At 38.5% G+C, this 13,809-nt stretch overlaps 1 pseudogene; it reads right to left on the reverse strand.

The window, feature by feature from the left end:
* Positions 1-2,602: 2,602 nt before the first annotated feature.
* LOC147572065 (proteasome subunit beta type-2 pseudogene) lies at positions 2,603-5,408 on the reverse strand (annotated as a pseudogene).
* Positions 5,409-13,809: the final 8,401 nt, after the last annotated feature.

Below are 13,809 nucleotides of genomic sequence, written 5' to 3' on the forward strand. Positions count from 1 at the left end.
TTATTTTGAGAGGGAGCGTAAGCAGGGGAGGGGCAGAGAGAGAGGGAGACACAGAATCTGAAGCAGGCTCCAGGCTCTGAGCTGTCAGCACAGAGCCTGACGCGGGGCTAGAACTCAGACTGTGAGATCATGACTTGAGCCAAAGTCGGCTGCTTAATGAACTGAGCCACCCAGGTGCCCCCGTTTATTGATTTTATCTCCTGATGTATCCCAGATAAGAGAGGACTGGGTAATCTGCTCATGAGGTGCAGGTCTTTGTAGCTGTTTTTGGTGGCTTCATTCTTCCAGCTCTGGGGACATGGGAGGCTGACTGTCACCTAAGTCATTCTGTGGGATGGCCCCAGGCCAATGAGAGGCGCATCCACCGAGGGCTTCCTCCAATTCTTTGCCCTGTTCCTAGTTCTCCTTGCCCTCTTCCTCAAGGAGCCCAAATCCAGTGAAGGTCCACTCTCTTTGACTCCATGGGGCAACAGCCACAGCTCCAGAGCTCTGTGTGGATTTGGGCCAGCCTTTGTTGAGATTGTATCACATTTCACTTCCCCTCTCTGCCTGATCTTACTTCACTTCCCCATTACATGACAATCCTAAAAAAAACACACCCAAACCTCTGATTTGGTTAGATTTCTTGAGTTAAGGCTGGTGAAAATTTGGTCTTACCTGGTTTGATGAGTCCCGCTCACTGGGGCTGACCTTACCGGGCTAGTCACATGCATGGCTGCAGTGGGGCTCAATCCGTGAGCTCCTAACTTTAGAGCTTTTTTAAAAAAAAATACACAGTCATATATAATCATTGCTCCCAAAGTGGGCTGTTATATCACAGGGCTTTTGTCCAAGGCTGTGGCAAAACTAGCTCTTCTCCAAACTTTAGGTACATAGGTTGAGCTGTATTTTTCCAACCCTATTGGTGAATTTCACGTTGGTGGTCTTGATGTCCTTTCTTACCAGCAAACCTTAGTTAAGACCATGAGAACCCACTGTGAGGGAAGGTCTAGTAATATGGAAGCACCAAAGAATAGGTGTTCCAGGTCTTAATTTTTTTCTTCTGGAATGTTCTTTTGGTGTTATTAAGATTTGCCCACATTATCCCCTCCCACATTATCAAGTTGTAAATTCAAAGGAAGAGGTGGTCTCCACTAAGCCACAAATGATCCTGATATACTCTATTCAAATCATCATGGCCAAGAGGTGACCACTCCAGAGTTGGAGTAAAAAACAAAGAAAATCTGCTCCAAGGTAGGTTTTTGTATTCATTTAAGCAAAGAACAAACTTGCAGCATCCTTCACAAAAAATAAAATAAAATAAATAAAAATAGTATATCAGGGCACCTGGGAGGTACCTCAGTTGAGCATCTGACTTTTGATTTTGGCTTAAGTTGTGATCCCAGGGTAGTGGGATCAAGCCCCACGTCCGGCTCCACACTCAGTGTGGAGCCTGCTTAGGATTCTCTCTCTCTCTCTCTCTCTCTCGCTCTCTCTTTCTCATCTCTCTCTCTCTCTCCGTCCCTCTCCTCCATTCATGCTCTCTCTCTCTAAAATAAAAATCAAAAGAAAAATAAATTTTAAAAGTAGTATATAAGCTTTCCTTTCTAACACATTTGCTGCTATAGAGACAAAAGGCTAAATAAAAGTAGTAGTAATGATAAAACTTAAATTATTAATGATGAGAATTGTTCCACTTATCATCTTTTATTGATTAGAGATTTAAAAAAATCTTTCTTGGGGCATCTGGGTGGCTCAGTCAGTTAAGCATCTGACTTTGGCTCAGGTCAAGATCTCAGATTTGTGGGTTTGAGCCCCACATCGGGCTCTGTGCTGACAGTTCAGAACCTGGAGCCTGTTTTGGATTCTGTGTCTCCCTCTCTCTGTCCTTCTCCCACTTGTGCTCTGCCTCTCAAAAATAAATAAATGTTTTTTAAAAATTTAAAAAAAAATCTTTCTTTAGCAGCTCTAATGAAATGCTTATCAATTTTTCTTTCGCAAATAATATGCATATTGAGACATTCTTTTTTCCTGAGTCTAGTCCTCTGTCTAAATGTATTCAGATTTTATGATCTATTTATTATCTAAATAGTTTTCAGATTTTATGATTCTGGAATGTTCATATATCTCTCCCCATCACCCATCTTTCATTCCTTAAACCACTTCTAATCTCCTGTCTTTGCCTCTGTTGGCTTGCTTTACACAGCTTCTTCCTAACTCCATATAAGGCATTGGACATATATGCAAGATTTTTTCTTATTTTCTTTTATATATCCTAAGGTTTTAATGTAAAATCTCCACTCCTCTACCATATTATTTATCATTTTTCAAACTTTGGTTTTTTCTTTTTGGAATTATCATCAGTAGAAGTAACTTGTAATTCTAGCAATTTGCCTATACTGGACCATGACTTCTTGTGAATGTCAAAAAAAAAAAAAAAAAAAGGAAAGAAATAAATGAATGTACATTGGTATTTCAAAAAGAGTGAAGTTTCAAACACATGCATGTTCTTTCTGTCCTGTGTGTGCTTATTGTTAATTTTGTGTGAAAAACTCTTTTCTATTCTGTGTACCTGGCAAAATAAAAACCTGCTTATATACAACTACTTCTTTGAAGCTTTCCTCACACCCTTATATTTCCTTGACTCTCCTCATGAACTATCTCTGCATTGTGTAGATGTTATTACGATGGCAGCTACCTCTTACATTACTTACTTATTTTTACTTGTCTTTGGGATTCTTGAAATGAAAATCTCTGTACTAGTCATCTTTGTGTTTCCAGGGCTTAGCCCAGTGCAGAGTATAAATAAGATGATCAGTGAATGATGGTGAGGTCTTGAATAAAGGTCTAATTAAGATGATCAATGAGACTATTTCCTATTGTCTGGCAATTTTCAAGATGGGTCAAATTCTCATGATAACAAAGGGCGCATAAATGGGAAGAAGTCACTCCGAGTTAGTTGATGCTAAATATTCTTATTTTAAAAACACCACTGAGAATCATTTAGCTGATTGAAAAATAGGAGTTGTACTGTTATTAATAAACCAACATATTTGTGCTGCATTTATTATTGTAAACCCCTAATCAAAATTCTACCTGCAGTAAACATTAATTTTGGAAAAGCTACCAGAAGAAAAATGGCAAATTATTGAATGGACAAAGTCTAAATACCCATCCCCCATACAGGACATTTTTCTTTTTTTCAGTTCATTCAGATTCAGCTTTATTGTGAATTAACCATCTACCAAGAATGAGCATCAAAAGAGTAGAAAAAGATAAAGGATGGCATTTAAAAAAGTTCCCTGGCAAGTGAGAGGGAGGGCATGAGGTTAAGAGCCCTGTTTAGGGAAGGAAAACCTGTCCAGGTCACGAATGCTGTTTTTGTCAATGATTCAAACACTGAAGGTGTTGGATTGAGGATTCAGATTCAGAATCAGAATGAAGCATTTCTGGAGCTCCTCTAGACATTTCCTAAGACGTTACATGCCCTCTCACGAGAGATTGTTGGTGTGTAGGATCGGTCCAGTCTGCTGTGAGTCAGGAAGCCACGGGCTGCAGAAGAGGCCTTGGCCAAAGCTGCCAGGTAGGCCATGTAGTAGGGTGCTGGATCCTCATGCTCATTATAGTCAACCAGGAGGAGGTTGACATGATTCGGGATACGACTCTGAAGATAGTCAGCCGGGTTTCACCATGTGAAATTAGCTGCTGCTGTGGGAGACAGTTCATAACCATTTTACATCTTATAAAGTTGCACATTTTTCTGAATATATTCTGCAAACTGTACAGTGTCTCCAGTTTCTCCAACACATAAGAATAAGATTTCTTCACTCTGAAACGTCTTGTCATGATCGTCTTTCATCTGGACAATTTTGTTAGCAGCTACCTGGTCAGAGGCAAAAAAGATAGTCGGGGCCCTGGATGCTGCCTCCCTCGATAGCAGAGGGAGGCTGAGAGGACAGAGCGTGGGACTTGCCGGCATCTCGGTCTCACCGGTGAGACACCAGACATTTTTTATGTTCAGGAATTGCCTAAGAGGAAATTGCATTTATATTTTTACAGATGTTGATGCATTCCTGTACGCAGAAGTAATAGATTTGTGTATATAATGGCTCTTGTCTGCTCAAGCTTAGCTATGTACCGTGCTTTGGTTGTCTTTCCTGCTCTTTCAAAGGAAGGATGGATCACAGCAGGAGAATTTGATGCTAAGAAACTGACAACACATGCTCGCCTTTCAATGAGATTCTGATCCCTTAAAAAAATAACGCTTGGCTTCTTCCTTATCACAATTCTCCATATGAGCTACGAATCACAAGATGAAATCCTACATTCCTCTTTAGTTTTGATGAGATACTGTCATGTAATTCATGGCAAGATTCAGGAGATTCTTGCTTGGCTATTAAATTTATTCTAATTGAATGATAGTATTTTGTAATTGGAAACAAAGTTTATATCATTAAACTGACTTTCTTATTTGATAAATAAGCGGCCAGAAATCTAAAACTGCTTAATGATTGAGACAGGACTGTAGAGATGGAACCAAGGTGAGTGCTCTTTACACTACACCAAGTTGACTTTATCATGTAAGCTTTTATCTCCTTATAAATACTGAAAAAGGCTCTATTCTTTAGAAGCTAGTGTCTAAATTTATCAATTATTCCTATAACGATCAGCATTACACTTTCCCTCCATGTACATGGAACAATGGCCACCTGAAGATGTCCATACTCTAATCCCTAGAATTTGTGATTATGTTAGCTCACATGGCAAAAGGATCTTTGCAGATGGAATTAAAGTTATAGACCTTAAGATACAGAGCTTATTGGATGCGCCCAATATTATCACATGGGCCTATAAAACTGTAAGAGGAGGGGAGAATAGTAAGTCAGAGAGATGAGATAGAAGAAGAGGAAGGAGACATTTGAAGCCCCCCCCAGAAGGGCACCATTTCTGGCTTTGAAGATGAAGGGAGACAGCCAAGAGCCAAGGCATGCAGGTAGTCTCCAGAAGCTTGTAAAGGCAAGGAAACAGATTCTCCCCTAAGGCCTCCCGAAAGAACACAGCCCTGCTGACATCTTTCACCTCATGAGACATGAAGCAAGCAAACCAACCAAGCCCACAGACTTCTGGCCACCAAGTCTGTGGCAATTTGTTATTACAGCAATAGAAAATTAATACATTCTTCTCCATTCCCTTCATCTCCTTCATTTCCACAATCTCCTTATAATCTTCATTACCACCATCATTACCACTATTGCCCCCTTTTATTGAGTGTCCCTTAAATAGGAGACCCTGGGCTTAGTGTTTCAAATTCATTGTCTCTGATCCTTACAACAATCTTAGCAGGTAGAAATCGTTAACTCTACTTGACGAATAAGATGACCAAGTCAAGCAATTCTCATAGGCCACAAAGATAAGAAGTACAGGATCCTAGAGAGCTATCTTTGGATGAGAAATCATTTCAACCTTGTAGGTAGGCAAAAGCTAGGATCCTGTGTTATTTATGTCCAATATAATTTCTCTAGGAGAGAAAAAAACTAAAAAAATCTTTTAAATTGATAAAGTGATGAGTGGGCAAGTGATTGTCAGCAGGGTTTATCAGTAGAGAAAGATAGAATATGTTATTTATAGACAAGAAATTAAAAGATCATTTTAGCCATAGATATCCAAACAAATGAAGTATTTTGAGTGATCATACTGCCTTACGGTATACAGTGTAGTGAACACTCCATCTACAAGCCTAGAGATTATTAAGATCATCCTGGGTGATTTTGCAAGAAGCTTTTGCTGCTTAGACAGGGATTTTCCAATCTCTTCATTAACTCATCTAGACTTAAGTTCAAATTCGTTATTCACTGTTTACGATATCTGAATTAATTAGCTGAAAATATGTATCCTGGTCTCAGAGTGCTGAAATGATTAAACATATGCAGGAAATAGGTGGTTACCAGCTACCACTTGCTCACAGACTGCAGGAAGGCATGGGGGCTGTGTGAGTCTGGGCTACCACACTATGGCACCAGATGTCAGGTGCCAGTTGGAACCCAAGGATGTATGGCAATGTTAGTGGAGCTTGGAAAGAGGATCTGGTAAGCATCCTAGAAATCAGGGAACCTATAAAAGGAAGAAAAGCAAAAGACAGGGAAAAAAATGCTCATAGAAACAAAAAAACACACACGCAAAGAGAGACAGAGAGAGAGATATGGAGAAAGAGAGAGTGGTAGAGAAAAAAAGAAAAGCGACTGGAAATATTTAAAATAGAGGCGTCAGGAAAGGTACTTGTAACTTAAAAAAAAAATTTTTTTAAGACAAGTTTGGTGTTCTAAGGCACAGAGTTTAGGATGAGTTAAGTTAAAAACCAAAGAGATTTTAGGGTAGTTTTTTATGCCCTGCCTATTGTTTAAGCATTCAGTCCTTACCTCATGTAAAAATACCATACCAACAGCTAACTAACATTTCTTGAACATTTACCGGCAGAAAGTTTAATTGCTTGGCCATCAGTTCACACCGTTAGTGAACAAAGGAGCTGGGATTTGGTTTTAATTCTTCCTGACATCCAAGTCCATTTGTTTTTAACCGCTATACTGCAATTTTGAACACATGTAGAATGTGTACTTGGGTCTAGTCAGGATGATTAAAGACTTTCATTTGTGTCCTGACATCCTGAGCCTAGGCCCTTGAAGAACTCAAGAAGGAAGTGAGCATAGGTTCATTCTCCTACAGCCCTGGACAAAGATGGATAAAGCACATGGTCGGACCCTTTCTCTCAGAAATCCAGACATTACGTTTTTCCCTGTCTCCATGAAATGGAGAGAAAAGTAGGGTACAGGAGACTGAGAGTTGCCACAAATATCCATTCTTTCATTTGTCTTTAGTAATAGAACACCCAATGCTAATCTGGATGTCAATGTTCATGGCATTTTAGTAGCCCTCCTTGCTGTTAGGTTTATGTGATTTATGTGATTATGCTGAAGACAATGAAACAAAAAGGAAAGTTGTGTGGAACTTCTAAGAAGGCTTTTAGAGGGAGTTAGATCATTAGAAGAAATACTGTGTTGGTCTGTCTGCCATTACTTTTTCCTGCTGCCTGGAGCAGCTAGGACGACTGGAGCTCTAGCAGCCATTTTGTACCGTGTGGTGGCCTTGAGGATGAAAGCCAGAATTAGGATGCTGGAGCAAAAGGAAAGGTGACTCCTTGGTTATACCAGTACTGGGTTTTCTACCTCTGGACTTGAGGAAAATTAATTTGATGATCATTGAGACAGTGCTCTTTGGGTTTTCTAAAAAAATATCAAGATAATATATATATAATCATCTCAACCAAAGACAACAGCTGCATGAATCTGAGTCCTCATTAAAGTGGACAGGATTGGGCATGTGAGAGATTTATCATGGTAAAAGTCAAGGTCGGTGAAGAAAACAAAGGGAGGAAGCCCTGGAAAGAGAGAGGGAAGGAGCAGGAGTGAGAGGGAGCAGAGTGAGACTTTGCAGGGCAGCTCTATAGAGATTTTGGTCAGACCAAAGCTACTTCTCTCAAGGCAGGGGCCTGCCCTAGTATCCCTCACAGGCTTAGGCCAGTATTTGGCTTGGATCAATCAGTGCAGTGGTGAGGTCAGAAACTAGGCATTTGCATCCCACTTCTCACAGAAGAACTGGTTGAGGTGCATTTTCATGGCCACCAGAGTGGTTCAATTTTGATGATGTCTATTTATGTGTAGACTCCTCTTCCTCAAAAATATTCTTAGAGATGGCGGTGGTGGCCAACTGCCCAAAAACATTTTAATTGGGGCAAACCCAAACCTGTGTCTCGGTGGCATCTTGCTACTAGTGTCTCTCAACGGTTGGGGTGCCTGTTGTAGTGAATCCATTTTGGAGGTCAGAGTAAGGGAGCACACTTCAGTGGTTTCTCCCAGTTTGGAAAGTAAGTGGGAACTCTTAACGTAGATTTGGCCGCCGCAGCCAGTCCAAGGCTGGATGGTGGATAGAATGCTGGTCTCACTCCTGCTACATCGAAGTCTGCCCAAGGCCACAACTCAGAACTACCACTGAAAGCAACACGTTGCCAAAAACGTCAGATCCATGAATGTACTACAAAGGCTATAAATGGAAAATGTGCTTTTCTTATTGACTTGCTTGTATAAATAGCTTAGAGATGTTTTCCAAGTGCAAATCCCTAACACTTTAAAATTTTTACTTCACCCAGTGGAAAGAAAATACTCATTAATGGAACCACAAGCCTCAGCTTTCTGGCAGGAATTTTCAGCTCATTACATGGTAATTAATACTAATCTATATGCTAGAAAAGTAAAAAAAATAACCCTTTTCTTTGTTCCAATTTTTATCCTGTTGTTCTGCCAGAGGGCAATAAAGTTAAAACAGAATCCCTTGGGTTTTTTTTTTAAGAGGCTATAATGCAAATGAAAAATTTCATGCTTAGACTGAAGAGATCTATACATTTTTAGGGTCTTGATGATAAAAGTTTGTTATTACTTTTTAAATTGCTAACATCTCTACAATACATTGCAACAGCTCTAGACCCAACAACCAATAAAAATAATGCAATAGTAGCAGGAATCCAAAATCTCTGTAAATGCACTTTTTAGATATGGCTTTATCTGGATTAGGTTAATTAATCATGTGATCTCACTAACTGAAATTATATTTTGTGTTCTATCTGGTATCAGATATGTCGGGCTCATTATGGAATTTAGAAGCATGGTTTCTGATGACTATTCTAGACTAAACCATACAGAATAAATGAGAGACAAATAGCCTATATGTTATAAATGTGAAATATAGAGTGTTTTTGTTGGTACTTCTGCACCTATTTTTTTTTGAAAAATTATAATAATTTGGAACAGAGGAGAGAAAAGATATATATTTCATTTTCTTGAGATCTCAGGAAATAACACATGATGACTACAGTGATGAATAAGAAAATAATTAAGCAAGTGAACCAAAAATAATGATAGATAGAAGGAGGATTGGTTGGGAAGGAAATAAACTTTATTTTAAATTTTTTTTTTCAATGTTTATTTTATTTTTTTTGGGACAGAGAGAGACAGAGCATGAACGGGGGAGGGGCAGAGAGAGAGGGAGACACAGAGTCGGAAACAGGCTCCAGGCTCTGAGCCATCAGCCCAGAGCCCGACGCGGGGCTCGAACTCACGGACCGCGAGATCGTGACCTGGCTGAAGTCGGACGCTTAACCGACTGCGCCACCCAGGCGCCCCAGGAAATAAACTTTAAATATTACTATTAATAAGGTACTGGACATTGCGTTTATTGTGAATTTAAATTTTGTACATTTTTAATGTGTATTTACTTTTGAGAAAGAGAGAGACAGAGTGTGAGCAGGGGAGGGGCAGAGAGAGGGAGACAGAATCCAAAGCAGGCTCTAGGCTCTGAGCTGTCAGCACAGAGCTGGGTAAGGGTTCAAACTCACAAACCCCGAGATCATGACCTGAGCCAAAGTCAGATGCTTAACTGACTGAGCCACCCACGCGCCCCTAAATTTTGTAAATTTGAAATGATATGATGTGCATATTCAATTTTCATTTTGTGTAAAATTAAAATGATGTAAATATTCCCAAATTAAAAATTGTTCAAAATATGGTATATTTACAAAGGTTAAAAGGTGGGCAAAATGTGTTTTTGCTATTGGCATTGTTGTCTGGAAACAATACCTGCCATCCTGTGTTAAGAGTAAGTTTGTTACTGTGACAGATTTGGGTTCTGCCAAGTCTTCAGCAATGCGTTTCTTTCAGGCGCTGTGACTACGATCACTGGGTTTTGGGGATTCCTACATGGAACACAACTGTGCCCACTGAGAGTCTCTCAGTCCAGTGTGGGAGATGGAGAAGTACATAGATAAGTTGAATAAGGTAAAATATGAAATGACGGAAGCATGCACAGAATGTTTCCAAAGTACCGAGAAGGGGTACCTGACCTAACTTTAAAGGCAGGTAAGTCACCCTACAGCAACTGGAACCTGAGTTGATTCATATACATGAGTGGAATTTAGCTTGGAAAATTGTTGACTAGATGTTAAGTGGATTGTGGAAGGAGCAACAAATTCAGATACAGGAAACAGAATATGCAAAGTCATGGCGACAAAGAAGCATTTTGTTGGTTTGGAACACAATGGGTAATGAGGCTAGAGAGGTAATTGGCAGCCATATTATTCAGGGCTATGCTAAGGAAAAAATAGAGAATAAAATAGAAATACTTCATAGATTTTTAAATAGCAGAATGATGTAGCCAAATTTCTATTTTATAAAAATTATTCTAAAAGCAATATGGAAGATTAGCAGGATGCATGGCAGAGGCCATATAAAACATGATGAAGTTCAAAACTGAGGCAGTAGAAGTGGGAAAGAAAAAAAAAGATTGAATTAGTTTTGGTAATAGATGAATTCGGAGTGGGTGAAGGATAAGTTTTGGTAATAGATTAATTCGGAGCAAAAAATGGATAAGTTTTGGTAATAGATTAATTCAGAGCGGGGGAAGGAAGCGCTGGGGATGATGACGGATGTATGGATATATGGATATATAGAGGTAGAATAAGCAGAACTTAGTTACCAATTGGATATGTGTGCTGAAGACAGGAATTTATTATAATCGGTAAGTTTTTTGCCTGGAGTAGTGTTCAATAAAGGATTAACTCAGCAGATCTGACTTGTTCAAACCCTACATATTCCAAAGAAAAGTTTAGCCCTACTTCATCTTCTGAAATACAACCTCTAAGCCATTGGAATATCTTGGCCATTGAGAGTGTCTTTGTTTAACTGAGGCCTTGGGCCATGCTGGATAGTTTATGCTAACAATGAGATTTATGGTGGGGGCCTTTGGACATCAAGAACAAGACAAGAGTGCCCACTCTTATCACTCCTATAGAAGTCCTAACTAGAGCAATCTAGCAAGAAAAAGAAATAAAAGGTATCAGAATTGAAAAGGAAGAGGTAAAATTGCCTTTATTTGCAGATGACATAATTTTATGTATAGATAATCCCAAAGATTCAAACAAAAAACTGTATGATCTAACCTACGAATTCACTAAAGTAACAGGATACAAAATTAATATACAAAAATCGGTAGCACTGGTATACACTCATTTTCTGAAAAAGAAATAAAAAAACTGATTCCATTAATGATGGCATCAAAAAAATTATATATTTAGGAATAAATGTAACTAAGGAAGTGAAAGATCTCTACTCTGAAAACTACAAGTTGTCGACAGAAACTGAGGCAGACGCAAATAAATGGAAAGGTAAACTTTTGTTCATGTATTAGAAGAATTAATATTGCTAAACTGTCATTACTACCAGAAGCCATTACAGATTCAATTCCTATGAAGATTCCAATGACATTTTTTATAGAAGTAAAAAAAAAAACACTCCTAAAATTTCTATAAAACCATAAGCCTTCAAATAGAAATGCTGAGAAAGAAGAAAAAAACAGGAGGCATCACACTTGCTAATTTTAAAGCTATACTACAAAGCTATAGTCATCAAAATAGTATGTTACTGGCATAAAAAAAAAAAGACATATAGACCAATGGAACAGAATGAAAAGGCCAGAAATAAACCCAAGCATATACAGTCAATTAATATTTGACCAGGGATCCAAGAATACTCAAAAAGAAAAGACAGTCTCTTCCACAGATGGTGCTGGGACAATTGGATACTCACATGTAAAAGAATGAAAATAGTTCCATATCTTATACCACTCACAATAATTAACTTACAATGGTTGAAGACTTAAATTAAGACCTGAAACCACGAAACTCCTAAAAGAAAACAGAAACAAAGTTGCTTGACATGGATCTTGGTGATAATCTTTTAGATATGACATCTAAAGCATAAATAAATAAATAAACAAATAAACAAATGTCCTACATCAAACTAAAAAGCTCCTGCACAGCAAAAGAAGCCATCAACAAAGTGAAAAGAAAATCTATGGAATGGGAAAAAATATTTGCAAACCATCTATCTAATAGGTTGTTAACATCTAAAAAATATAAAGAACTCCTACACCTCAAAGGCAAACCAAAAAAAAAAAAAAAACCAAAACAAATAATCCAATTTAAAAAAATGAGCAAAGGACCTGAATGAATATTTATTTCTCTAAAGAAAAAAAATATGAAAGGCCAACAAGGACATGAAAAGATGCTCAATATTACTAGTCATTAGGGAAATGCAAAGTGAAACCACAATGAGACATCATCTCATGGCTATTGGAATGGCCATCACCCAAAGGGGAAGAGATAGGAAACACTGCCATGGACGTGGAGAAGAGGGAACCCTCGTGCACTGTTGGTGGGGTCGTATGGTAACTTGGTAGAACAGCCGATATGGAAAACAGTATTGAAGGTCTTGAAGAAATTAGAAATAGAACTACCATAGGACCCAGCAATTCCACTTCTGAGAATATATTCAAAGGAAACAAAAACCCTAACTAGAAAAATTACCTGTACCCCATGTTCATAGCAGCATTATTCACAATAGCCAAGACAATGGAAACAACTTAAGTGTCCATTGATGGATGAAGGGATAAAGAGATGGGGTGTATATATACAATGCAATATTTCTCAGCAATGAAATGAGAAAATTCTACCATTTGTGACACATGGATAGACTTTGAAGGCATTATGCTAAGTGAAATAAGTCATACAGAGGAAAACAAACACTGTATGATCTCACTTATATGTGGAATCTGAAAAAATAAAACAAACTCATAGAAAAAGAGATCAGACTTGTGGTTAACAGAGGCATAGAGAGGGTGGGGGAGGGGGACTGGGGGAAGATGGTCAAAAGGTGTACACTTCCAGTTAGAAGGTAAATAAGCACCAGGGATGTAAAGTACATGACAACTAAAGCTAACACTGCTGTAGGATACACAGAAAAGTTGTTAAGAGAGTAAATCCTAAGAGTTCTCATTACAAGGAAATTTTTTTCCCTTTTTTCTTTTTAGTGTATCTATGTGAGATGGATGTTAGCTGAATCTACTGTGATAATCACTTAACAACATATGCAAATTAAACCATCAAACTGTATGCCTTAAACTTAAACAGTGATGTATGTCAATTACTTCTCAATAAAACTGGAAAAAAAAAAACATGGAATGGAGGAGACAGGACTAAGTCAGAGCCTAGGATCTGGGAACCATAACTATAGAGATGTTATTTAAATCCATGGGGTAGGATTACTCTGGGAACCAAAAAAGAGTGAAAGAGAGAATTTTGGGAAACCTTGATCTTTAACGGAAAGAGAAGATGCCACCTTAGCACCAAGAAGAAATCAAGAACTCAGTGGTATCTCAGAAGCCAAGGGGAAAGACTATTCCAAACAGGAGTTATGGTCTAACAAAATATCAAGAGTCACAGAAAGACGGAGTAATACCAGGAGTGAAGAGCATGACCTGGATTTTTAGAATGATGGTGTTGATGTTGTCATCTCCACTTGACAGGTGCACAAACAGAGGCTCAAAGTTTTATGACAAGTTGACAAGTGCAGAGAGTGGCAGAGGCTAGATTAAAATCTAGGATTGGGTAACAACTCATGCTGTTCCTACTAAATTTCGCTAGTGCCCAGTACCGTGAAGACACAGACCTCTGCAGACCAGATCTGAGTCTCCTTTATTCTTCCAGATGTCACTCCAGACCTACTTTCTGTATAAATCCTTCTCTAACCAACCCACCCAGGTTCTTATTTCCACTCCAGAGGAGATTTTTAAGTTCTCAAAGACAGAGAATTATATTTCAAAGTGTAGCTATACCAAGCTATGAATTATGACATAATTTCTCATTCCCTATTCTGGTGATGTTGCTTTAGA

This window comes from Puma concolor, chromosome F2 (genome assembly GCF_028749965.1).
Source record: "Puma concolor isolate L17-30 chromosome F2, mPumCon1.1.hap2, whole genome shotgun sequence".
In the NCBI taxonomy this organism is placed as follows: Eukaryota; Metazoa; Chordata; class Mammalia; order Carnivora; family Felidae; genus Puma; species Puma concolor.